Source organism: Rhinolophus sinicus, linkage group LG03 (genome assembly GCF_036562045.2).
Source record: "Rhinolophus sinicus isolate RSC01 linkage group LG03, ASM3656204v1, whole genome shotgun sequence".
Taxonomy (NCBI): domain Eukaryota; kingdom Metazoa; phylum Chordata; class Mammalia; order Chiroptera; family Rhinolophidae; genus Rhinolophus; species Rhinolophus sinicus.
The window spans coordinates 11,867,796-11,894,467 of NC_133753.1; the positions used below are offsets into that span (position 1 = coordinate 11,867,796).

The following is a 26,672-nucleotide window of genomic DNA, read 5'->3' on the forward strand; positions in this document are numbered from 1 at the left end:
AGGCCTGTGCGACCTTGGACGAATCCCCTCTTGGGCCCCATGGCCCACCTGTAAAATGAAATGGACTAGATGTTCTCTGAGGGTCCTTCGTGCCAGTCATGCCGTGCCAGGGCCGCCGCCCAAGACTCAGTGCAGAGAGGGCTGGGCCTCCATGGAGAGGCAGGGCTGGCCTTGACTCCTGGCAGCAGTCGGAGCTGGCCGCCCACACACAGGCAGGCAGGCAGGAGGCAGGGTGCTGCAGTCTCATTGCCAAGCACAGAGAACTTTCCACTGGGTCCGGGTTTCCATCACCATGGCAACTGTTGGGGGGAGGGGGCGGAAGCAGAATTCCGCAGACTCCCGGGAGATTACATGGGGGAGGGAAGAACAAGAAAGGAAGCCCTGACCCGACTCAGTGGACAAGGCCAGCACCCAAGTGGGCCCCACATTTCCTCTCTGCCCTCTTGATTCCTTCCTCCCCCTCTTCTCCCTCTTCTGATGTTTCTCTCTGTATCCCTTTTCCCTTTCTCTAGGTCCGTCTTTCCCTGCTCCCGTTCCTGAACCCTTGCTCTTGGGAGCAGTGGCATGTTTCCTTAGCACGTACTATACATCAGACATCGGTCCACATGTTTGACATGCATGCCCTCCCACCCCATGTGGTTAGGTGCTAGGATCAGCCTCAGTTTACGGGTGGTGAAAGTGGAGGCCCACGGAGGGTGGGTGACTTGCCCGGCTCACACAGCAAATGGCAGATCATGGAGTTTGGTTAGACGCCAGTGACCGCACCCTCCGCCACTATGTGTCTGGACAGTGTCCCTTGTCTGAGAAATTCCAGGTGCTGTTAATGAAATGAGGGTGGGGTTGGGGACACACAGGGGACATAGGTGGCACATGTGCATGGTCTGGAGACCCCATGGGGCCTCCCCCACTCCCCCCTCCCCTCTGGCTGTACTCCACACCCACCTGCTTGACTGGGGCCAGGGCCCGGGGCAATGCCAGCTGCCCACAGTTCCCTGGCACTACCGTTGGCTGAGTCCCCCGACTTTGGCTGAGCAGGGCTTGCTCTCTCGGGCCCAGGGAAAGCTTTCGGTCTGTAGATAGCACTGGGGGGTCCAGGAGGCCAGAGACCCAGGTGCCATTCCCAGAACCAACTCATTCCTCCAGGGGGTCCTGGGGAGAGAGAACCTGACCAGGAAGCCTGGCTCGTGCCACCTCGTGTTCCTGCAAGAGAATTAGTCAGAATTCCCAGAGGGGTTTGCTGTGCTCCTCAAAACCTCCCAGGTGATTGTGAGAAGTTGGTGAGAGATCATACGTAAGGATATTGTGGATGCAGCAAAGATAGCAACCCCTCCAGGCCAATCACTTGGCATGACCTCCATCGTGAGCCACTCCACCAAGGCTTATAGAGACCAGAACAAACTGAGGACTGGGAAAGAACTGCTTCAGCTCTGGGGACAGAGTGCCCCCTAATCATGGCTGTAAGGATGGATGACCCTCCAGGCTGGCTCAGCCTGCTCCCCACTCCCTCCTGGTTTCTGCATCCTTGTGGCTCACGCTACTGTTCTCACTACCTTCAGGGCGATTTTTGTCTTCTGGTCGCTCTACATATTGTCCTACATGCTCTCCAAGTCTCTGGCTCAAATTCCCAAGAGAGAGGACTAGCCTGGACCTCTGGCACCCTGATTGGACAGAGCTCTCCCTCCAGGCCATCCAATTGGCCGCTGACCAGGCTACCGATTGGCTGCTCTGAGTCTGGTGCTTCCCCCTGGTCCAATCACTTGTGGCCTAGAAGCCCAACTCCCATGTTACTAAATATCATTCCTGAGATAATGGATGAATTTCCCCATTGTTTAAGCTATTTGGAGTTGAGAATTCTTTTATCTGAGCAGCCACCTCATCAGCTTGGATTTAGGCCTCATGTCCTTGGTGATGTGTCAGTTCCTTCTCCGCTTCAGAATGGTCAGTTGAGTTGGGGTTTCTGTTACTCCCAACCAAAACTTCCTGTCTGGCACCCCATTCCATAGGTTTATTACAAGATTGAATGAGTCAGACCTATTCAAGATCAGTCATGACCTTACAGAACTGAGGTAGGGGATCCAGAATGTTGTCCCAAGAAAACTGAAGGTCCCACTTCTATTCACAAGCCTTCTTCAAGTGGCCAGCCAAAAGTGACATGGGAGGCTTGTGTTTCCATCTGCAGTCATCGGTGGCTGTGCCCTGGCGCCAAGATGCCTGTCCTGGAAAGAACCAGAGAAATTAACTCAACCAATCCCTTCCCACTAGTCTGGTCAGGGAAGGGCACAAACCAGGCTCTGAATGCTCAGTCCTGGGCCAGGCTTCTCATTTGAGGAGCCAGTTTTCTATCACCCATATGGGTGGGGGCGAATATCTGCAGCCAGAGGCCTCCCCAGGGCTCCACAGGGCTTCACCACGAGTTCTAATCAAGCCAGCCCTACAAATGTCTCCCTGACTCCTGGAGTCTCTTGATCAAAGGGACTGTGGCTGCATTTCCAATGTATTATTCACACCTCACTATGTGGGTGGGATGTACTAGCTCAGCTCACTACAGAGCAAGACTGAGCATTAAAGAACATCCAGCCCAATTTCCCCCATCTTTCAGCCTCTGTTTGCATACCTCTGATGACACAGACTCATGACTTTGTTGTTTTATGGAGTCTTCCTTGGCATGAATGAAAATAAGCCTCTTTATAACTTGCCCCCATTATGGTTTTCCCTCTAGGACCACTGAGTAGGCATGCCTAACTCTCCACACTTCATTCCATCCAGTCTTTCACTGATCCATATATACCCCAACCTCCATACCCCTCACCATACCAGGCACTTATGTCTGTCCTTTTTCTAAAGTAGGGGTTGGCAAACTACAGCCCAAGGGCCAAATCTGGCCCACCACCTGGTTTTGTAAATAAAGTTTTATTAGAACACAGTTATACTCATTCATTTACTATTGTCTGTGGCTGTACTACAAAGACCAAGTTGAATAGCTGAGATAGAGACTTTGTGGCCCACTAAACGTAAAACATTTACTGCCTGGCCTTTGACAGAAGGAGTTCTACAGCATCAGTGTTCACCTAAATGGCACAGGAGACAGGAGGTATGGCCTGATCTTCAGAATGGCCACTTTCCTTCCCCCTCCTCTGTCTCTATGTGTGACTGCTTGGTTGCCGTGAGGTTTCAGCAGCCATGGCTTCAAGAGAACCTGTGATCAACAAAAATGCCCAGGTCACTTTTGCAGAGCCTGTTGCTAAGGCCTGTTGCCGAACAAGCACCCCCCACCCTTGAATTTTTCAGGACTTGCATTTATCTTGGTTCATTTCCCTTTGTTGCCTTTGTCCCAACCTCTTGCTTTACCGAGATTATTTTGAACCATAAGTCTCTCATTCATCTATGAGCCAACCTTCCCAGTTTTGTGTTTTCCATGTATTTGTTTAGCTTCCTTTCTGTTTGTTCATCCAAATTGTTGATTTTAAAAGAGTCCTAGAGCATGTCACTATCGACCTCCTTTCTGGGTTGTTATTGATCTACAATCGATGCTCCTTAGGCATCACTAACCAACCTGCTGTGACCCCTCTCCACCTACAACCTGCAAGGTTCCATTTTACCATGTTATCAGTATGGATATTTGGGGGTATTTTGTGAAATATTTGGTGGATTTCTATTCTCAAAGATAGCTGCCCACTTTTCAGAAAATAGAACTGCAGAATAGAAGGGACTTTGGAAATCATGTAACTGATCCTCTTTTCTCACAGATGGTGACAGTGAGGCCCAGAAAAGTGTCTGATCTAAGATGACAGAGGAAACTGGTGATAGAACCAGGAGTAGGGTGCTGTTTGCATGACACTTTGATTAGACAATGTAATAGTTAGAGTAGGCTATCTGCTGTAACAAATAGGCCCAGACATGTAACAGATCACAGCAACAGACATTACTTCTGCTCGCACTAGTCCTGGATAGGTATTCAGGGTGGTTGGTCAGCTGTCCTCCTCAGTGTCCTTCAGAGACCCAGGCTCCTTCCATCTTGTGGCTCTGCCATCCTGTAGGACCTTGTCATAATCTGCTTCCAGATGACAAAAGGAGACAGAGCCCTAGCCTGGGAAAATCCTACTTCAACTTTGCTGAAATCAAATGACTTTTTTCTGGTTTTCACTGCTCCCCTCACCCTGCCCTCCAGCCATTCCTCCAGGCTTCTCTTAGCCATTGTGTCCTATGCTCAGCCCCTCTGCCCATCCAGGAAGGGCCTGGTCTGAAGTCAAGGCTAGCCATGCGGGCAGGGCTGCAGTCCAAGTCACCAAGTAGACGCTGGCTAGGTTAATTGAGCAGCTGGTGTGCATGCAGTAATCATCCATTCTGCGGGGAGGAAAGGGGACCTGCTTCCCCCATACTGTGGCAGGAGGGAACAAGAAGCAGCAGCTGGCAAGTTCACAATTGGAGTCTGCCTACACAGAATCACAAATCCTTCTCTCTGAATTTAAATGTGCCTGGTGCCATGGCACAAGATGCAGTTTTTATCATGAGGAGAATCTTTCAGGCTAAGGTGTCTGCCACCCAGGTCCTCTAAGAGGTGGCCTTCTTTGTCACCTCTGCTGTTGTGGCCGAATAAGATTGTGAACCCCTGGTCCCAATTCTTAAATTCTGTGTCCACCAGACCCTTTCCCTGCTAGTAGATTTGTGGGGAATCTACGCTGGTAAAGTCTGAGCTCTTACTCCTAGCATTCAAAGTCTTACCCTTCTGGCCCACCTGCATCTCTTCTCTTCCTGCATCTCCTCTCGCCCTGCTCTTTCCTGAGGCAGCGTGGCATCGCAGGTCTTTGGAGTCATGACATTCCTGGTTCTGCCACTTGCCAGTGGTATGGGCAATCTCTCTGTGACTCAGTTTCCTTATCTGTAAAAACAGAACCAGTAATAAGTAGTTAGCAGAGATATTGTATCAATTAAGTGAAATAAAGATATGTAAAAGAGCCTAGTACAGTGCTCCATAAATATCGGTCTTCTCTGTGCCTTCCTCACCCGCGTTCCCATGGCTTCCTCTTGCTCTCTGCCTAGCCAGCTGTCACTTGCATCTCATGCTCTACCTCCAGGACCTTCCAGTGATTCTTGGAGGTAGACCTGCTCTGACCAGCCCGTTCCCCAGCCACCTCTGTGTTGCAGTACTAGACGGTGGGGAGTAGTTACACATGTGTAACCTGAGTAAAGGCTCCATGTGACTTAGTCTTCGCATGAAGTTGCCCTCAAAGACAGTCTAGCAACCACAAGTAATTTTAAGACAGTCAATCTTTATTCTTGAGTCTTACAGAACAATCAAATTCATAACCCATAGCAGACTTCTCAGAAGTTCCTTTCCAATTCCTAAGTTCTCACATACTCTGAAGTGGCAGCTCCCACAAGCCCACCCCAGCCTTATTCCCGACAGTTCTTTTTCCATTCTCACCCCTTTAGTTCTTCCTTATGTACATTGCTGGGTGGGGGAGGAGAACATGAACACACGATTAGTGCACCTTGTCCTCCTCACATGTGTTTGGGTTTCCAGTGGGTAGCTCCCTCACCTAATGGTAAACTCCAAGAGAAAAAGACTGGGTTTGGGGGGTTGACTTCTTATTTCATATCATTTCAAACACAATAATACAAGGTTCTCCCTTATATCCTTGACCCAAATCATTCTCTCTCTCTCTCTCTCTCTCTCTCTCTCTCTCTCTCTCTCTCTCTCTCTCTCCTCTCTCATTCTCTACATATATAATTTTTTTAATCATTTGCAAGTAAGTCAGAGATATCATGCCCCTTTTTCCTATTAAAAAAAAGAAAGAAAGAAAGAAAGAAAGAAAGAAAGAAAGAAAGAAAGAAAGAAAGAAAGGAAGGACATCCTTTTATGTAACTATAGTGTGCTTATAAAAATCAGGAAACTAAACATTCCAACAATACACTATGATCTATTCCACAGTTAGAGAATTTCATCAATTGTCACAATAATGTCTTTTGTAGTTCTTTTATTTTCCCAGTCCAAGATCCAACCCAGAGTCTTGAATTGCTTTTAGTTGTCATATTTCTTTAGGAGGAAATATTTCATGGGTTTTTTCCCCTGAATCCTTACTCCTACCCAGCAGTGCTTAGCACAATGCTGTGAACTTAATAGCAATTCAGTAATCACTTTGAATTGAATTAGAAACAAAAGATTTAATAATAATAATTGCAGCTTCTCGTGTTCTACGGCAAATACTATTGGTTATGTACCCGACATTCCCCTGGGTTGATGGATGTGGTGGTGATTGGGAGGAAAGATAGGCAGATGGATGTATGAATAGATGGATGATGGATAAGATGGTGGGTAAATGGGTGGATAAGGAATAGTTGGTTGGATAATGGATGGATGATAGATGGGTGGGTGGATGAGATCAAGAATATGGATGGATAAGTGGAGTAATCAGTGGATTTGTAAATGGATAATGGAGGTTAAGTGGTTAAATGGGGGGAATTGGTGGGTGGATATTATTTGTACCCAATATTCAATATGATGTAGTGCATCACAAGTACTCAGATGGGAGTCAGAAGTCCATGGTTCAGGCTCCAGCTCACCTCCTACCAGCCGGGACTCTTGGAGAGCTCCTTCCCCACCCAGGACCTCTGCAGCATCCTCTGTAAAGCAAGGTTGCTGGACTAGTTGGCTTTTTTTATCTCTTCCAGATTGGACCAATTCCTGTCTCAGAAACATTAAGTGACTTCCGCAAGGTCATGGAGCCAGTCCATGATAGAGCCCAGATTGGAATCTGGGCAATCTGGCTCAAGACTGCATGTTTTTTAAGGATTCTGCTTCACTGCCGCACTGCCGCTAGTGGGACATCAGAAGAAAAGCTGGAAGGCCAGCCAGGGGCTCCTCCTTCCCCAGTCCCAAGCCCCCCATCGCCCATCCCACCAAGCCACCGTCCCAGCCTTGCACCAGGAAGCACCTGGGTTTGTTCCACATACTCTGCCTCACCCAGAGCCCAAGGGATGATGCAGATGGCATTTTCCACAGTTCCCTCCCTGCTCGCTTTCCTCCCTGCTCAGCCTCTCCATTCCCAGTCCCCAGCGCCCTTTGTCACACCCTCACCCTCACACTAGGCAGCTTGCAAGACTCTCTGCCTCCCCCAAACACCAGAGGAACTGGGGAGAGGAGACCTAGCTGCTTTCCAGCCACGTGTGAGAGAAGTTTAGCACCTACCCACACAGAGGAATGGGGGTCCCTCCCACGGATGCCGGGGACGCGCAGTTTTCAAGGTGCTTTCAGGTGAGTACAACTTGCCTCCTGGATCCTACAGCAGGCGGCCCGGCAGGTGCGCGACACGACAACAGGAGCACCAAAAAGAAATGAAAAAAAAGAAAATATTTTTAAAGATTTTGATAGGTAAGACTGTAAAAGCACTATCAAAGTAATGGTCATGAAAAAAACCAGAACTCAGTTGGACTATGGTATTTCCGGTACTGTTTTAATTTTGTCTGACTTGTGGGGTAGTGGCAGCCCCCAGAATCTCTTCCAAATACAGTGCCTCAGAATGCCTCTGTGTGGCTCTGCCTGTGGCAAGTTTGGAGCAGCAAGGCTGACTGGGCTCCTGTGGCCAAGGCAGGTAGAGCTGAGGCCTAGGTCCATGATTCTGACATTTTAGGAGTTTGCTGACATGAGTCCCGGGACCTCAGAGAAGCCATAGGGCTGCCTCTCCCAGCCTCAGGTCCCTGCAATTCAGCTTCCCTAGGGCCACCTTCAGATCAGGAGGGTCCCCCCACTTCACGCCAAGATACAGCTCTCTGAGCCAGAGCAAAGGTGTGGGGGTGGGGAAGGGGGAGGGGTGTGTGTGTGTGTGTGTGATGTCCAAGGCCACATCACCAATTCCAGATAGAGCCAAGACTTGAACCCTATGTGGTAGGAAATGAAGGTCCCATGCAACTTACGTCATTTGTACCACTGCAAAAACAGGAGCCTTTTCTAAGAGCTGTCCCTGGCTGTGACCCAAAGCTGTAACTAGGCCAACAGTTTGCTTTGAGACTTGAAGTTGGATGAGAAGGTTAATGCGTTATTGCAACATCCTTGTGCAGACATCCAGTCTTTATTAGAACATGTGTTTGATGCATCCGCATACTGTACACTCATTCCTCATTCAAACCACTAACCTTGCTGAACACCAGCTCTCGGCTAGTCCTGGAGAAGATGTGTAAACAAAGAATTCACAGCCCAGTTTGTGACTGGGACAAGGTTTGTGCTAAATGGCCTGGGAGCACAGAAACAGAATGACCCATTCATTTTGCCTGAGGAGGTTGGAGAAAGTCTCTCCAGGGAGCTGGCATTTTGAGCTGGGTCACGAGGGATGAGAAGGGAGGAAAGTAAGAGGAAGAAGTCATGTTTATTGAGTATAGTATTAATTAGGGTAATGCTAGTTGCTGTAACAGGCAAACCCTGCGATGAACCATGGGTCAAACAGGATAGTTTACTCTTTATTCATATAAAGTCCCGGATCATGTTTTTGATTAGAGGTGCCTCTCGTCCCCTGTGGTGATTCAGAGATCCAGACTCCTTCAACCTTGCAGCTCTACCATCTTCACCTTCCTTGTGTGCATCAAAGTAGCAGAAGGATAAAGAACGTGGACAATTACACGTGGGAAGTTTCTTACGGGCCTTAGCTAGAAGTGGCACACGTCATTCTTACCACAGTCCATCGGCTAGCACACAGGCACATGGCCACACCTCACTGCAAGGAAGGGTGGAAAATGTTATCTGTATGTATGCTCAGGAAGAAGGAACGGGTTTGGCAAGCAGCTACAACAAACACTTGTACGGTCTCTAATTGTGTTACTCATCAATAACCCCGTGAAGTAAAGCATTATTTTCATTCTTATTTTACAGAGGAGAAAGCTAAGGCTGGAAAAAATTCTGCAATCAGCCCGAAGTCACAAAACTGGTTGGTCTGTGGGAGTCTGGGTCCTGTTCACTTTCCCAATACCATCAAGCTTCATCTATGTCCAAGAAGGAGAAAGAACAGGAAGCAAACATGAGGATGAACGGAGGATGCCGGAAGAGCCATGGAGCATGAGGCAAAGGAAGCAAGGAGTGGGGGGTGTGGGGAGGGCATATTCTGAAGGCGATCACACCAGCCAGTATGGTGGGAGAAGAGAGGGAAGATGCAAAGTGAAGTTCCTGAGAATCTTTGTAGTTCATGCTGTCACCCACATATAGGTCATGGCTACCACAGAAGGGCTTAAAAACAGGCCCCACCAAGCTCATTTATGATGCAGATAGGAAAACCTTAAGTAAACTATTGGCAAACAAACAAAAATACTACCAAACCAAAACTAACAGAATATTTAAAAATAGGACATTGTGACTATTCAACATATGTTGGAGGTAATAGCCAATGCAATTAGATAAGAGAAAGCAAGTAGAGGCATAAGAATCAGAAAGAAAAAGGTGAAAACTATCTTTATTTGCTGGTGATATGACTACATATGTTTGGAAAAGCCAAAAGAATATGAAAAACTGCTATAAACAATGAGAATTTAGAAAAGTAGTAAACTAAAATTAACACGCAGAAACCAACAGTCTTCATGAATATAAAAAAATTATAAGCTAAAATAAAATGACAGCAGAGCAGACTCCATTTGTAATAGCAAAACTAAAATAAAATATTCAGACATAAACTTAATAATAAATGTGTAAAGTCTATAGAAGGAATATTTTGAAACTTCCCGAAAAGCAAATACGGACGCTTGAGAAAACTGATGTATATGCCATGTTCTTGGGTGAAAAATTCAACATTTTAAAAAATGTCAATTCTCTATAAGTTAATTTGTAAATTTAATAAGATTTCCCCTCCCAAAATTCCATCTTGTTTTTTCCTGGAGCATCAGAGTTTAATCATAAAATTCATATGGGAGAAAGCTTGTATGGGTAACCAGGAAAAAAATCCTTAAATAGAAGAACAATAAAGTATCCTAGGCTTAAAAATTTTTTAAACATATTTTAAAGCCTTTATAAGTATAATAGTGTAGTATTACTACACATGGATTAGCATACATTGATGGTGCATGGATAGAAAATACAAAAATAAATCAAAGTGCATATGGAAATTTAATATATGATGAAGGCGACATTTCAAGTCGGTAGGAGAAAAGAACATTTTAATAAATCATGGAAGGGGGTGGCCATATGGCACAGTTGGTTACAGCGCGAGCTCTTAACAACAGGTTGCTTGTTCAATTCCCGCATGGGATGGTGGGCTGCACCCTCGGTAGCTAGGGATTGAAAACAGTGACTGGACTTGGAGCTGAGCTGAGCCCTCCACAACTAGATTGAAGGACTATGACTTGGAGCTGATGGGCCCTGAAAAAACACACTGTTCCCCAATATTCCCCAGTAAAAAAAAAGAAAAAAAAAAAAAAAGTCATGGAGCTACAACTGGACAGCTATAAAGAAAAAGATAAAATTGGATCCTGTCATGTACCATATGTCAGGATAAATTCCATTTGAATCAGAAATCTAATTGTAAAAACTAAAACAATACAAATAACCTTTATGACCTGATGACCTGAGGTTGGAAAAATATTTCCCTACCTATGACTAAAAATGCAGAAGCAATAAGGGAGGAAAATGGTAAATTTGCTATATTAGAAAAGTTTTAAAGTTTTTACATTAAAAAAGCCCCATAAACACAGTGAACAATAATAAACTGAGAAAATATTTTTTAACTTTTAACACAGAGTTAATAATATCCCTAACAACTCAGTAGAAAAATGGATAAAAGATATGAATAGACAGTTTCCAGAAAAAAATGCAAATAGCCAGTAAACCTATGAAAATAGAAAAATGTAAATTAAAATTAAACCAAGATACCACTTCGTACCTGTCATATTGGCAAAACTCCAACATTTAACAACATACTCTATTGGGGATGCCTTAGGGAAATAGGTACTCTCATACAACACTGATAGGAAAGCAAAAATATATAATCTCTACAAAGAATTTGGCAATATCTAACAAAATTACATAGGCATTTCCCTTTTGATCCAGTGATCTCATTTCTAGGAATCTGTCCCAAAAGTAAACTGAAAGAAATACAAAATGATATAGGTACAAATTCATTCATTGAAAAATTTTTGTAATAGAAAAAAGCAAAACAAACAGGAAATAACCCAAATATTTATCAATGAGAAATTGGTTGAAAACTTACTTGTAGACTATGTACATCCATACAATGGAGTACTGTGGGGCCAAACCCCAAAAAAGCAGTTTCCAGGCTCTCGGCCTCACATAGACAGGTGCTGGCTCAGGTAGTAAATGGCCATCAACTGTGATTGGATGGCCATCAGCTGTGGCTAGTTGGCTGTCAGCTGTAACCAGTGAGCCGTTGGCCACTAATATAACTGCTGTGGCTACGCTAGAAGAGAGAGAAGAGAAGAAAATGGGGGCTAGCAAGAAGATGGTGGCTGGGCTGGCAAGCGTGGATGGCGGTTTGCGGACAGTGTGGATCCAGCCTCCAGTGAGAGTATAGTGCCGCCAGCGAGAATATAGTGGTATGACTCCCCTACCTATGGCTCCGTGGGTGTTCCTTTTTGGCCTCACCATATCCTGCGTTATGTGGGGAGCGGGAGCAGAGACCCCGCAGGCCGCCCTGCACGACAAGCACTATGCAGCTATGTAAAAGAATGAGAGCTATCTCTAAATCATGCTATAGAGCAATTTCCAAGACATGTTGTTATGGGAGGGTGCAGAACAGAGGACATAGTTTGCTGTGTTTTATGTAGAACAGGGGTAAATACACATATACATATGTGTGTATTTATTTACTTATATTTTTAAAAGTAGACAATTGAAGGAATTCTAAAAACTAACAAAAACAAGGGAGTCTGTTAGAACCAGACTTTCCTTAATGTACTTTGATTTATAGTTTTGATTTGGGATCAAGTAAATGAAATGCTTTTGAGAACTTCATGCATTTCTGAGCACGTGTTTATTTAATCAGAAATTATCTGTAGATATTTTTAAATGCTTATTTGATCAACCAAAGGTTTAATCTGTGTAAAAATGGGTGAATCGTGCCTAAGAACTCGGGAAACCATAGAATGTTAATAAACATTAGAGGAGCAAAGAAGTAAACTATTATTTCTTTGCAAAAGCTATTTCGTTTGAGAGCAAGAAGACAATATTAGAATCTTTTTTCAGATCTTATGTAAAATTTAGGAAAGAAATGAAGCTTTGCGAATGTTCCATTTATCAGTTAACATCTAGGTTGTCCAAGGTCAGGTGACCACAGTGTTGGGGGCAGTTAACAGAAGTACCTTTCTCATTAGTGTTTCAGTGTTTGGTAGTTGGGGTTTGCCCAGGCAACTGGGTTTGCAAAGTCTCTATTTTTCATTAAGTCAACTCTCACCAGGTGGGCAGATGGCTTTAAGAGACTCCTGCAAAGAATCTACAGGCTGAAGATAGTACTAATCACGTAAGCACAGGAGAAAAACAAGCAAATGACCACGCTGACCCACCTCTCACCCTCCTCTCTTCTGAAGACAACCTTTACTTTCAGCTGCATTGAGATAAAACCAGTGACAAATCTAACAAGCAATTATCCTTTGCCCCTAATTTGAAAGTCTCGAGGAGACTGTTTGAAAAGTGGGTTTACTTCCATCGTTGTGAATGAAAGCCCTTGCACTAAGTCTCTGTTGGGCCTTGAGATTTTAAGTCCTGTGCAAAAGTAATTGCGGTTTTTGCCATTCTTTTTAACCTTTTAAACTGCAATTACTTTTGCATCGACCTGATCGTTTATAGGCACTTAAATGTATGTATTGGCTGGGATGGTGCTCAGATACTTTGACTGGTGGGGGTGCATGACCAGAAAGTTTGAAAACTACTTTATGATGCTCCAGGCAGGCATACAACATCAGAGAATGGGAGGAATGGTGGGATCTGAGAAGGCCAGGAGAGTCAGCTTAGCTGAGGGTCACCTACTAGCAGCTTTACTTAACCTCTCTGTGCTTCAGGTTTCTGTAAAATGCGGATAATGGTTGTACCTACTTCATAGGGCTATTATAGGTTTGGATGAGTTAATAACACCCACAACAATGTTAGCTCATAGTAAACGCTCCCTGAGAGTTTGTTACAGAAATTGCAAAATCCCGTAGGATTTCAAGTGGAAATACTGACTATGAATAAACAATAAGCCAGAGCATAACCTAGCATGTCACCAGTGTGAGCTATTGGGAGCAAAAGTCAAACACGAATGGCAGATGAATGGTAGATGCCAGGCTGGGTACGAGCTACTGGATCGTAATCTTTAGGCTCTCCCCTCCTGTGAAATGCACATGACATCACCTATTCTGTCAAGCCCCACACTGGCTCCTGGGGTGACAGAGATGAAGAAAAACTGGGTGTTGCTGGAGCTGCCAGCATGATGGTGGAGGTACTGATGCCAACAGACATGACAACCCAATGAGACAGGGCTGGGACTGGGGATGGCCTGGCCTTTGACAAGTCTTTCCATGGTTTATCTGCTTCCTTCACTCTGGCTTGGATAACTCTCCTGCTGACGCGGGCTCCCTCCCCTCTCCCCCGCCTGGATCTCAGGGCATCAGCCTCCATATCAACCAGGGTCCCTGGGGAGAGTTGTGACCTCAGCAACTGAAATCACCAGATGAGGCAGGCACCCCATAAGAAAGAGCCCACCTGAAGTCAGGTGAAGGCAGTTGGTTGCCAGGAATAAGGGACACAGGAAACAATGGCACCCCAGTGCATGCACCCAGGCTTTCCAACATGACAATCTATTATTTATCCAGCGGTGTGGTCTGGAAGTCATTTCGTTCTACAGGAGCCCAGAGGGTGGGTGCCCTGTTCTATCCATCAAAATAATAACTAAGCAATTAGTACATAATAGAATGGAATTGATTTTGTAAAAGGCAGACAGTTATGGGGCCCAGTGGGCTGGGACGATGAGTTTCAAAGCCTGGAGCAGGAAAGGTCCTAAAGAGGGCTGAAATCCTAAGAGGCTGGGATGGGAGGGAGGGGGAGGAGGTTGTGAGCAGAAAGGGGCAGGCGCCCTAGGCTGCTCTGCCCGCCTCCTGTCCAGAGGCCCATATACCTTGACCTTCCCTTATCCAGTCACACGCTCGGGCTGGGGCCACATGTTAGGAGCTGCTCATCAACATGGATCTTGCAGGAGGAGCTGGGGTTCCCTGTGGGATGGCCAGACAGACCAGGGCACACTCCAGCTAAAAAGCCCTCCAGGTGCCTGTTCAGGGTCCGTCTTTGGGCTCTGTCCTGGGCAGTGACACCCTTGTGTTCCCAGCCCCAGGCCTGGAGCCTGGCTCAGAACAGGCACTCATCAAATATTTGGTGAGATGAACAAATAAATGAACGTGTACTGGCTCAGAAACCAGAGGGACAACGTGGTGAAGGGGTTAATCACACAGGGTGGAACCAGACTGCCTGGGCTTTGTCATTTTCCTAGGTGCGTGGCCTTGGATGTGTTACTTAATTTTGCTGTGCCTGTTTCCTCATCTATAAAATGAGAGGGCGATTAAATAAGTTACTAGAAGTCTAAGTGCCGGGCACACAGTAAGCACTAGCTTTATGATCAGCAAGACCATGGAACCCTGGTGCCACTGCATATACACAAGCACTTCCACCACCTGCCCACCTCCTGTGTGCCAAGTGTCACCACATCCTACCCACGTGTCCTCCATGACTGACCTCAAGTATGACCCCCCTCCCCACCTTCACTACATTCCCTCACCCTTCACCCTTCCTTGCTGACCTGCTAGCCTCCAGAGCTCCTCCTCCCTCTCGGTGGCAGTGAATGCCAGGCCAGGGATGGGCGAGATCAACTAAGTCCCTTCCACTCAAACCACGGTCCATGGACCAGCAGCATTTTCATCACCCCAGACCTACTGGATCCCAGGGGATTTCTGGGCACATTTAAAGCCAGAGAAGCACTGAGAGTGGTCTGGCTTTGTGTTGGCACCTGGGAGCAGTCGAATCAGAATCTCTGGGGGTGGCTCTTGGTCATCGGTAATCTTTACAAGGTTCCCAGGGTGAAGAACCACTGACTAGACAATGCTTTCCCTGCACAGAGAGGCCGACCAGGGCCTGATCTAGCCCAGGCAGAACAGACCATAGAACACAGGCTCCCTTCCTCCTGGCATGACAGTGTGACTGCTCGGCCACTGTTCTGGGCCCCGTGGGAACAATCACAGATGTGATATTGTCCTGACCCTAAGGTACTTGCGGTCTGGGGAGGGAGACACTTGAGTGAAGAGCCACCAAGGCCATGGGGGAAGGGCAGGGATCTGGGTGCAACTCAGGGAGCACAGGAGAGGAGTGAAAGACGGGGACACCTGGAAGGAAAGGATGGGATGGAGGTTTCTGAGCCTCGTCTCGAGGTGCTGGGAACTTGGCAAATGAAAGAAGGGAACAACGTGGCAGAAAGAAGGAACAGAATTGCAACAGTGTAGACTCCCATTTGGGCTCCATGGTGAGTGTAGGGACTGGTGAGAAGCTCAAAGGGACTGAAGCCTAGAGCATTAGGAGCCACAGGTTGGTAAGAAATAATGATGGAGATGTGGTCAAACAGAATCAGCCTAGAATGCCAAGGAGGGGAGTCTGGACTTTATCCTGTGGGCAACACACAAACACTGGCAAGAGGTGCAAAGACAGAACCACATTTGACTTTTAAATCACTGGCAGCAGAGGAGAGAGTGGACAGGGCAGGCTAGGAGTGGGGGGCAAGCCAGACTGTTTTCCACAGTGGCTGCACCATTTTACATCCCCACCAACAGTGCACGGGGTTCCAATTTCTCCACATCCTCACCAACACTTGTTGTCTGGTTCTTTGACAGTAGGATGTGACACCTCACTGTGGTTTTGACTTGCATTTCCCTAATGATTAGTGATACTGAGCATTTTTTCATGTGCTTATCAGCCATTTGAAGAGAGAACTGTTTTCTTGAGTGCGTGTGTATGTGTCTCTGTGTGTAAATATCATTGGACATACCATCAAAGAGGTCAAAACAAGCAGATTACAGAAGACTGTGAGAGGCAGATTCAGACGTATTCTTGAATTTGAGGCACCAAAGAGCATTGGTTGGTTTTGGGGTGAGTGAGGGACCAGGTGACCACTGGACGTGGGGAATCTTGGCTTTGTAGTGCCATGGCAGTTTAACCAGCCATCCCTGTTCAAATAAATCAGGAGTCCATCCAGACTGGTGTCCCCTCTCCTGGGGAAGAGCGTCAGGTCATAGTGCAGAAACACATGGGAGGTGGGAGACACTGCGCAGCCATCTTTGGAAAGTATACCTGACACAGGTATATCTCTTCAGCACTTGTCTCGTTACGAATCCCTTTAGGGTACCGCCTTCTCTCTCTTAGCAGTTCCAGCCTGTTCAGACATATCAGGAGGCCTTCACTGTCTTCTAAATGGGATACACAGTGTGAACCTAAATTATTTATGGAAGTCAACTATATCTTTGGTGAGAATTGTCCAAGAAAAAGCTTCTGTTTGTAACTCACCGTGCTTCACTCACCTTCTAAACCTCTACTCAAGCTGTGCCCATAACCAGAAGGCCTTCTCCTTGTCTTTTTAGCTATTTCCAATCATTATTCATCGTACCATTTAAGGTTAGACAGGGCTGCTGCTCAGCTGGCTTTTAGCTGGTCTGCATTGATACACCGTGGACTGGTGGTTAAAATACTAAAATCTTTCCATTCTGGTTGGTAAATATCTGCTTCTCCAAGTCCCCCTGCTACTTCCAATCCCTTCCTCTGCTGCTCTAACACTTATGGCCAGAGTCTGTTCTGATTAGTCAGTTCCTGTGCTACTTGGGTTGTTAAGTATTTTTAATAAGACCCCTGGAATTAGGTTCAGCTGCATATAACAGGAAAAGGGGGGACTTAAACAAGATAGAAGTTTACTACTCTTACTCAAAAAAGTAAAGAGACAGGTAGTCCAGGGACGTTATAGTGGCTCCACCGTGTCATGAGAAACCCAGGCTCCTATCACGCGCCATCACCCTCAGTGCACGTTTTCTATCTGCAAGGTCAACTCACACACCAAAGCAGATGCTGGAGCTCCAACCATCACATCAGCCTTCTAGTCCAGCAAAAGAAAGAAACAGACACAAAGTGGTTGAGTTGCCTTTTATCTTATTTAATCCTCACAAAATCCCTATGAAGCAGGTGTTAACTGTCATCCCCAATTTGCAGGTAAACTGAGGCCTACATGGAGGTTAAATACTTGCGTAAGGCCACAAAGCTATGAAGAAGTGGAGTCAGGATTTGATTCATGAGCTTGTTAAGACAAGAAACTCTGTCACCTAAAGTACGCAGCACAGTGGTCAGCAGAGAGAAGACATTAAAAGCAAACAAATGAAATCTGTTGGTTGGTCAAGTGATTAACCTGTGATGGAGACAGAAACGGGAATTAGAAAGGGACTTAAAGGAACGACCTGGGCCTTTTCCAGGTATGGAAAACTGCAAGTCTGAGAAACAGACGGGTTAAACGCCATGGCTGCACAAGCTGGGAGACTTGCAGAGGCCACAGAATGAAGTAGGACTGAAGTCCAGGGCCTGCCCCTGTGCCCACTGTGGGGTTTTCTGGCCGATGTTCCTCTAGGATAATTTATGCCCCCAAGAACACTTGGGTGCCTTCCTCAGCAAGAAGAATTTCCATTTGATGCCCGGTCTACTGCTTGTTTGGATTCCTTTCATTTTTTGGTTACTTACTGAGCAATGAAAACATCAGTGACGCCATCTTCTGCAGCTCAAACATGCCCAGGCAAGTTGTTGAGCGTTTGCTGTCAGTGACCAGTAAATTGTTATTATTACTAGTATTACTAGTTCAATAGAAATCATTCATGCCGGTGACAGCTGCCTCCCTGAGTTTTCATCTTTTCCCATGACAGTACTCCAGATGGTAGTGCCAGCCTAGGATACCACTTTCCTGGGGCAGAGACTCCTAGAAAAGCAGGCTTGCACCACTCCTTTTGCTCTAAACAAAGGAATAAATAAATAAACAAATAAGTAAATATTTTATTATGAAAAATTTCAACCATACACCAGAGGATTTATTTGCATCCTAGGAAATTGCCATTTTAAAGGAGAAAAATGGTCAAAAATCAGCAATTTCATATGACCCAAATTAATAGCATAGTATAATGACCTCATGTGTCCATCATCAAACCAGCGACAAATATCAGTTCAGGGCCAATCTCCTTTGATCTAAAGCTTCACACCCTCCTGTCCACCACAGATCATTTTAAAGCACACTCCAGACATCTTATTACCTCATCATGAATATTTCAGTATGTATTCCTCAACAATGAGGGTCTTTTTAAGCATAATCCCAATACCATTTTAATGATGTCAATGAATGATTTTCAAAAATTAAAAATTGTTCATTGGCATCACTAAATATCCAGTCAGTGTTCAAGTTCCCCCCAACGGTCTCATGAATTTCTTAATTATTGTCATTGTGGTTTTTCACTTTGTTGGTGAGAATCAAGACCCAAATAAAGTCCATTGCTTGATATTTCTCTTGAGCTTCTCTGTGAATGTATAAGTTCCCCTTCTGTGTCATTTGGGTTGTTTTATTTTCTTTCCTTTTATTCTTTCTCCTTGCAATCTTTTGTGGATGAATCCTGTAGCATTTTTCCCTACAGACAAAATCTGGCTACATCCCTGTAACTGGGAGTTACTTCTGGAGGCTTGATCAGATTCAGGTTTGATTTGAGCAGGAATATTTCATAGGGGGTACCATGGTCTCCATGAGAAAAAAACATCATTTCCAGCTGTCTATCATTTTATGATGTTAGCTATCATTGACGGTCACTGCCCAGATTCATTGTATTCTAATTGGTTGTAAATTGGCCTTGGTGACAGACAGGTGGCATACTCAGTTAAAAGACTACCCTTGTCTCCTCAGTGCCTCATCCCCTGCTGTGTTGTTTGAGAGAGAGTGATGAGCTTAGATGCTACACTTCCTGCCCACCTCTCCTCTCTTCTCCCTGCCTCCCCCCCACCTCCCATCCCTGTGAGAAGTGCACCATTAATGGAAGACTAAGGAATTAGAAGGAAACTTGAGTCTGGGCCTAGTACTGTGGATGCCAGCCTGGGCGGTTGCTAGGATACGCAGCTTCCAGTGCCTCCTCAGAACCCATCCTTCTGGAGCAGCTCAGACCCTGGATGGGCTGGTGTGCAGTGGGGAGGGGAAAGGAGAGATGGCTCCCAACAGATAGGCCTGCCAAGAAGGGGGAGGCCCAGGTCCCTCCTGGAGCTCTGTGGAGCTGGGGAAATGCCCCCACCAGAAGCATCTCTATATGTAGATCGATCTGATCCCCCCATGGTAAAAGCCAATCTGAATTTTAAAAGTCCTCAGTCTTATCCTCCCCTGACACTTGCATTTCTTCTACAATATGCCCTTCTATATATAATTCAGAAAATATAACCTGAATGAATAAAATAAATGCCAGCCCTTTCTGCAGCCCCCATCTGCCTGGCAAACTGCTGATCCACCTTCAGGCTCAATAAAGGGGTGTATCCTCCTCCTCAAAGCAGGCTTCAGACTCCCAGGTAGACTCAGGCACTCCCACCCTATGCTCACACTCACTGACAGGTTGTAGTTATTTGTTAAAGTGCTTGTTTCCCCACTGGGTCTCGTTCTCCTCTGTACCCCCAGCACTTAGCTCAGTGCCTTGTATACGGTAGGTTAGTTTGGATGCATGAATGAAAGGCATCTGCTTGCATACCTCTGAAGACAGGGAGCTCACTATCACTAAACAGCTCATTCTGGGCAGCCTCAAAGCTCTTCTTTATGCACAGCTGAACTCTGCCTGCTGGAAACCTCCCCCTGGGACACGTGGTGAGCCTGCCAGTGCCACACTGAGCAAGCCACCTGCCTCTTTCACAAGATCACTCTTCAGAGTTGGATCTTTCTCCATTCCCCTAGGCCGCACCCACCAAGGAATAGTGGGAAATGGGTCATAAATTCACATTCTAAGTCACTGAACACTTGACTCCACAGAAGCTTTCCCTAAGGTTTGAAGTGTTCATCTTATTAAGCTCAGAACCTTCACCCTCTCCCTGGTCCCACTGAGACAGCAACCCCCAGAGCCCCAAACTGTACGGCACAGACATGGCTGCCAGAAAGCTCAAGAGGATGGCACAGGTTGGGCCCACAAGTTTCCTGGGTGTGAGAATATCCATCCTCACCTTTTCCTGGTGCAGTTAGGGGACACCAAGGCCTAGAGAGGAGGAACAGTTTTCTCAAGGTCACTCAGAGAATCCGTGCAGAGCTCCAGCCGGCGGGGAGGGGCAGGCAGGCAGCAAAGAGAAGGGGCTGCGGTGTCCAGCATTGAATGCCACAGCTGGCCCGATGTGAGCCAGCTCACTGTGATCGAGGCACCACCACCCTTGGGGTGGCAGAAGAGCTGAAATTCTTTCTGACATCTCAGGACCGAACTCCTCAAATCCCTATCATCACACAGGCTCCCTGATGACAGACAGCTCAGCTGAATAGCCTGACCCTGACAAGCAATCCAGGGAAGGCTCCTGCCAAAGACTGCCCGTCAGGTGGGGGAGCTTGAACCAGGCACAGAGGTGACAGCTGGCTATTCATTCCAGTGGCACCGGGATTCGGGCTCTGGAACCAGCCTGGGTGAGAATCCTGACTTTCCCATTCGCCAGTTCTATGACCTTGAGCAATCGGTTATCCTCACCCAGCCTCAATGTCAGGGGGAAGCTAACGTTTATAACATGGATAGAATAATATATAAGGCTTAGCAGTGTCTGCCGTTTTGGAAACACTCAGTTAACACTACCCGTTAGTATACACGTGCACCTCCTGTCAGGCTCTGGGAATGAAAAGGAGAGCGAGCCAGACAAGACCCCTGTCCCCTGAATCTGGTGGCCGGGCGGGGGTGGGGTGCGGAGGTTCAAGGGGGTGAATGTGTGGTGCCAGAAGAACTGGGGCAGAATCTGGTCCCAGGGAGTTTTGTAAAATAGTGGCAGTGGGGAGGATGCAGGAGTAGGAACCCTGTCGTCTGGCACGTGAGGAAGCGGACGGCTGGCAACACCGTGCCTCTCTCTCCTCTAACTAGTGGCAGAGCCTGGACCTCCAGCTCCTTCTGGCCCAGCGCTCTGCCCCACACGGGCCTTCTCCGCAAACCTGGCACCAGAGCTTTGGGAGCCCCGGGCTCAGAGAGGCCCATTGTCAAGGCTGGGATGAGGGTGTCCAGGGTGGAGGGGGGGGCTGTGTTCCCAACCAATGGGAGCCCACGGTGATTAGGTAATGCTTTAACTCCACCGTCATTGGCTGCCCTTCCTGCCACTCCAGGGCCTGTTCTGGCGCTGTGTTTTTCACCGTAGGAGGTTTTTCCGCAGACGGGGTCATAGGTGGGGGGTTTGGGAGGGAATTGGGAAGATGAGGATTGAGCTGGGAGCCCTGGTTCCACCCTGAGCAGACCAGGGGACTGGCAGCTACCAGCCGCTGCCTTTACGGAGCTCAAAGCTCCTGGGGGAGCGCGGGGAACAGGTTCTAAACACCCCCATTCCAGCACCTCCTGGAGCAGAGCTAGCGTCTTCTCGACTGTGGGACTGCAAATCCTACAAGAGTTAGGAAGAGAACTGGACACCGTCCAGCCGCCCGGGGAACAGCTGGGTGCCCCGAGGGAGGAGAGCTGGGCTGAGAGTGCAGGGTGGGGGTCTGGGCTCAACAGAAATAAAGCATGAGATTCGGATACCTGGGACCTGCTCTGGACATATGGTGAATTACATGTCTGAGTCCAAATTGTAGGACCTGCAGCCTGGAGCTGCCCAGGACTTGGCTTTGCCTTGGAAATCGCTGTGATTTTTGTAAAAGGAGCATTCAAATGGCCTGAGGGAGAGGGACTGGGGGCTTTGGGGATGGGGACCAAAGCAACTTTTACTTCTCTGAAGAGGGGATGAGACACCAGTACTAGGAGCACCTGTGGGAGACCCCTGAGGGCCCCCTCTTGTCCTCTGCCCCATGAATCCAAACCACAGCAACCAGCACAGGAGGGCCCTGCTCCTCCCCCAGTCCCATGAGGTAATGGCTCTCCTTATCCCCATTTCACAGAAGAGGAAACTGAGGCACGGAGAGATGGAGTGACAGAAAGCCAAGACCTGACTCGGGGCTAGCTGACTCCAACAGCAGTACTCTTTAGCTCACACAGGGGCCTGGCCAAAGTGATCCAGACTGAAGGGAGGGTTCCAAGCTGGGCCTGGGGAGCAGCAGTAGGAATCCTGGGATAGGGGGCTGGCTGGGTGGGGAAGGGTGGAGAAGGCAGACCTTGTAAACGTACTTCCAACTGGAGCCCCAGAGTCAAGACACAAGGAGCTTTTCCTCACCCTCCTCAGCAACAGGGCAAAGGCCTAGGACCACTCATTTCTCCCACCCAATTGCACTTCCTGGTGCAGACAGGGAATAGAGCCTCCCTTCCAAACCCTCCCAGAACCCTGGCCCTGGTCCTCCAGCCTGGGTCTGAAGTAGCCCACTTCCTACCTCTGCTTTTGCCAGAGGTGGGTGTGCACAGAGTATACTGTGTGCCCTGAGATTTGGGTTCTGGTCTGGCCTTGGCCATTTACCAGCTGTGGGATGTGGGCATGGTCTTGAAGTGTCTCTGGGCCTCCCTCCAGCTCCTGGGGATCGCACCCACAGGGTAGGTGCAAAGGGCTCCGGGCATGCAGTAAGCTCCCCTAGATTCTCTGTGCCCCACTTGACAAATGAAGATCCTGAGCCCCAGAGGGACGGTCTTACCTGCGGTCTGCAGATGTTGAGGCAGTGCCTAGACTGCTCTCCGGACTCCAGCTTGGGCTCTTTCCATGTCCACAGATCTCCCCCTGTCACTGTAACCATGGTCTGAACTAGCTACAGGGACTCCTGTGCACAGTCAGCGAAGGGGCAGGATAGGCTGGAAGGGGGAAGGGTGAAGATGGACCATTTGTCTGGAGGTGGAGGGCGGGGAAGAAGGAGGGAGGGACTCTCTCTCTCTCTTCAATGGTCCCTCTTTCTTCTCTAGGCCTTCTGAGCAGCCTTAAGACAGAAGTGGGGGTTGGTGGGGAGAGACCAAATACAGAGAAAGGAGGAGGAGAAAGACTAATGACTATAGTTATGAGTGAAGGGCATTTGGGGGCGTCCTGAGCTAGCATAAATGAGCTCACCATGCGCCAGGCCAGGATGCCAGACTGCCTTCTGTGTGTTCCACTCCCCTCACCCTTAGAAAGGAGCAAAGAAGGGAAGAAGGGGAAGCTTGGCTCTGTCAGTAGAGGGGAGATTTATGGGGGCGGCGAGGCAACGCTGGGCAGTGTGATGAGACCCATGGCCTGGGGTTCCAATCTGAGCCCAGCTGTGAACTTGCTGTGTGGCTAAGGACCAAGCTGTTTGCCCTTTCTGGGCTTCAGGCTCCCTATTCCCATAGTAAGGGGTTAGACTAACATGTTTTAAGGGCCCATTTCAGCTCCAAGATCAGTGACCCCAGCAGAAGAGGAGACACATTTAGGACCCCTGTCCTTACTTGCCCTGACCCCACCTTCCTGTGTCATCAAAGTCACCTGTAAGGCCTCCCTACCCAACAACTAGTACAGTAGACATGGCCCTCAATACAATGGACATACAGAAGGCATCTTAGTCCACGCAGGCTGTTTTAAGAGAATACCATAGACTGGGTGGCTTATAAACAACAGACATTTATTTCTCATAGTTCTGGCGGTTGCAAGTCTGAGATCAGGGTGCCAGCAAGGTCAGGTTCCGGTGAGGACCCTCCTCTGGGCTGCAGATAGCTGTTTTCTCATTGTAATCTCACACGGCAGAGAGGGTGAGAGCTCCGTAGGGCATCTTTTACAAGGGCACTAATCCCATTCATGAGGGCCCCACCTCCTAACACTATCATATTGGGGGTTAGGATTCCAACGTATGAATTTTTTTGGGGGGTGGGGTGCAAACATTCAGTCCATAACAGAGGGCATGAGTGAGGTGCCTAAAGTTACCAGAGGGCAGCGCTGAGGAGCAGGTTCCAGGACTTTCTGGAACTTCTTACTCAACCTCAGGAAAACACTGTCCTATGAGAAGACCTTCCACCAGGATCCACCTGGAATGTGGAGGCAGGCTTTTGATAGGAGTTTCAAAAGTCTGGCCACTGGCAAGTAGGAACAAACAGGTGGAGGAAACATCCCACAGGCGATGCCGTTTGTCAGTGAACCTGGCAGATGTCCAACCAGTCAGCGCATAAGACAGCAGTCAGGCTGGTGGCCAGTCAGCTGGGCGATCCATCATTTACCAGCTGGCTAGGTCAGCCTGCCCTGTAGACTTCAGGGCCGCTGGCTGGAGGGCACTCTGAGGCTACCGTGAGTCCTCCCTTTGGAACAGAAATTCTGGGCCACTCCCCCGTCCCCAAGCACCCCACGCATTCCCACCTCTGTCTTTCCTTTCCCTCTGCCTTTATTAAACACTGAATCGGTTCTCTATTGTCACAATAATGCTGCATAACAAATGACAAAACCCAGTGGCTTAATAGTATGTTTCTTTAGCCTGGAGGGGGTCAGCAGAGCAGTTCTGCTCTTAGCTGGTCGTCTCGCTCATGTGTCTGCATCTGTGGTCAGCTGGCAGACAAGCTGTGGGCTGGGCTCTCTCACATGCCGGGGCCTCAGCTGGGACAACTGGGCAACTTGCCTTTGCTCAACGTGGTGTGTCAACCTCCAAAAGCCTAGCCCGGGTTATTCACACTGAGAAGGCAGGGGTCCAGGAGAACAAGTGGCAGCACACAAGGCCTCTTACGGCTTGTGCTCAGGACTGCCATGCTTCTGCTGCATTCTATCAGCCAAAGCGAGAAGCTCGTGCATCTCAGAGTTGGGGGTGAGAAGGAGCTACAGTCTCATTGCAAAGGGCGAAGGGGACAGGGAGGCCATTCACTGGGGCCAGCGATGCAATCAGCAGCAAACACCGTCTCTGCCCCTCTTCCCTCCGCTGTGGGCCTATTTCCTTCTCAGTCTAGTTCTTTGAAGACTTTCCTGAATGTCCCCCTCCCCACCTACTCCAGTACTAAAAAGGGGGCTTCTCTTTGCCCTCCTGACATTTTTTTGGTGCCTATCTTAAAGCCTCCAAGTCTCCCCAAGGCTGTGGGTTGACTTTCCCAACTGCCATCACTGGAAGGCATTAAGTCCAGATCCCATGAGCTGCAGTGGAGTCCCCTTCACACCTCAAAGACAGAGTGACATCAGGTAGGGCTGAGAGCTGGGAGGCCAGCCTGGTGCAGAAGCTCTGTGAGTCCTGAGCAGCCCACCCTCCTCGGAGCAGGAGACTATCTGAGACAGTTGTGACCTTGGGCAAGTCAGTTCATTTGTCTGAGCCTCTGTAATCCCTACCTCCCAGGGTCTCTAAAAGAGAGAGTGGCTGCCTGTGGATGTCAGCCTCAGGGCAGCAGCAGGCATAATGCTTGGTCGCTCCCTGTCTTCTGCCCTATTTTTCCAAGCATGACGCAGATCCAGGCAGTGCCTGCCTCTCCACACTCTGCTGCTGGGTCCCCCACAGGCTCAGTGCCCACTCACGTGTATGTGTCCTCATTTGAACACATAGCCTGGCTACCAGGGACTCACGCACACCCGCTTTCCTCCAGCCGGCCCAGCTGCCCCTCATCCTCTCTGCTCCCCTCCCTGCTCCCTTACCTCTCCCCAGCGGATGCTCCTGCAGAAATGCCCAACCAGGCCATCAGGGCCTTCCCTGCGGATGTCTCCAGAACCCAGAGGCAGCCGAGGGCTCCCAAAGGGCGGTCTCGGGAGGCACCACCATATGTGCCAGCCGCGTGCTCTTCTCCCAGAGCCTCGCCAGCACCGGGCGCTCCGCCAGGGCTTGCAGGTGGCATCGTGACTTGGACAGGAGGGTCTCAGGCTGGCCCAGATGATGCTCTGCTGCCCACCCTCTCTCTGGGTTTCTATTTCTGCTTCTATTTCTCCTCCTATTCTGCTCTCTCTATTTCTGCTTCTATTTCTGAGGTAGTGCGGTGTCCTGTCCCCCTTCCCCTCAATATGTGTGGGGTCCCTCGAACTCTGAGCTTGTGAGATCTTGACTACAAAGATCGTGAGTGTGCAGCAGTGTAGGGCTCAGTGCTGAAGAGTGTGGATGCTGGAGTCAGACAGTCTCTGTCACTTTCCAGCTTTGTGACCTTGGGCAAGTTACTTAACCTCTCTGTGCCTTATCTGTAAAACAGGGATAATAGTACCTACCTCAAAGGACTATTGTGAAGACTAAGTAAATGTAAACAAAAAGATTTTATTAACTTATTTTATTTTCATATAAACTACTTAGAACTACTATGCCTGGTACCTGGTATTGCAACTGTTAGTAACAGGGCTGATGCTTAGAAAGGCGGTGGCAACAGAAGAGGAACTAATGGTTTTGGTTTAAGATACACTTAGGGGACTGGGCCTGTGTCTTTGCTGCCTTACTTCCTAGGTGTACCTACGACTTCTAATCAGCCACTCGAGCACTCTGAGCCCCAGGTTTCTTATCTGTAAAACGGGAATGAAAATTACCCACCCTGTAAGTTGTTGGAAGGGTTCAATGAGCTCAGTTTATACTTTGAACAATCTCTGTCTCTTTTTTTCAATTTATTTTTAATTGGAGTTGACATGCAATATTATATTAGTATCAGGTGTATAACACAGT

At 48.0% G+C, this 26,672-nt stretch overlaps 1 long non-coding RNA gene across 2 annotated transcripts; it reads right to left on the reverse strand.

Moving 5' to 3' along the window:
* Positions 1–53: 53 nt before the first annotated feature.
* On the reverse strand, positions 54–22,910 carry LOC141570811 (uncharacterized). Of its 2 annotated transcripts, none has more exons than XR_012495263.1 (4): positions 22,770–22,910; positions 7,190–7,280; positions 4,736–4,879; positions 54–2,216 (listed from the first exon to the last, which is right to left on the reverse strand). It is a non-coding gene; the product is annotated as an uncharacterized LOC141570811 (long non-coding RNA). The 2 variants fall into 2 exon arrangements; XR_012495264.1 differs by having other exon boundaries at positions 4,723–4,879.
* Between the last annotated feature and the right edge of the window lie 3,762 nt (positions 22,911–26,672).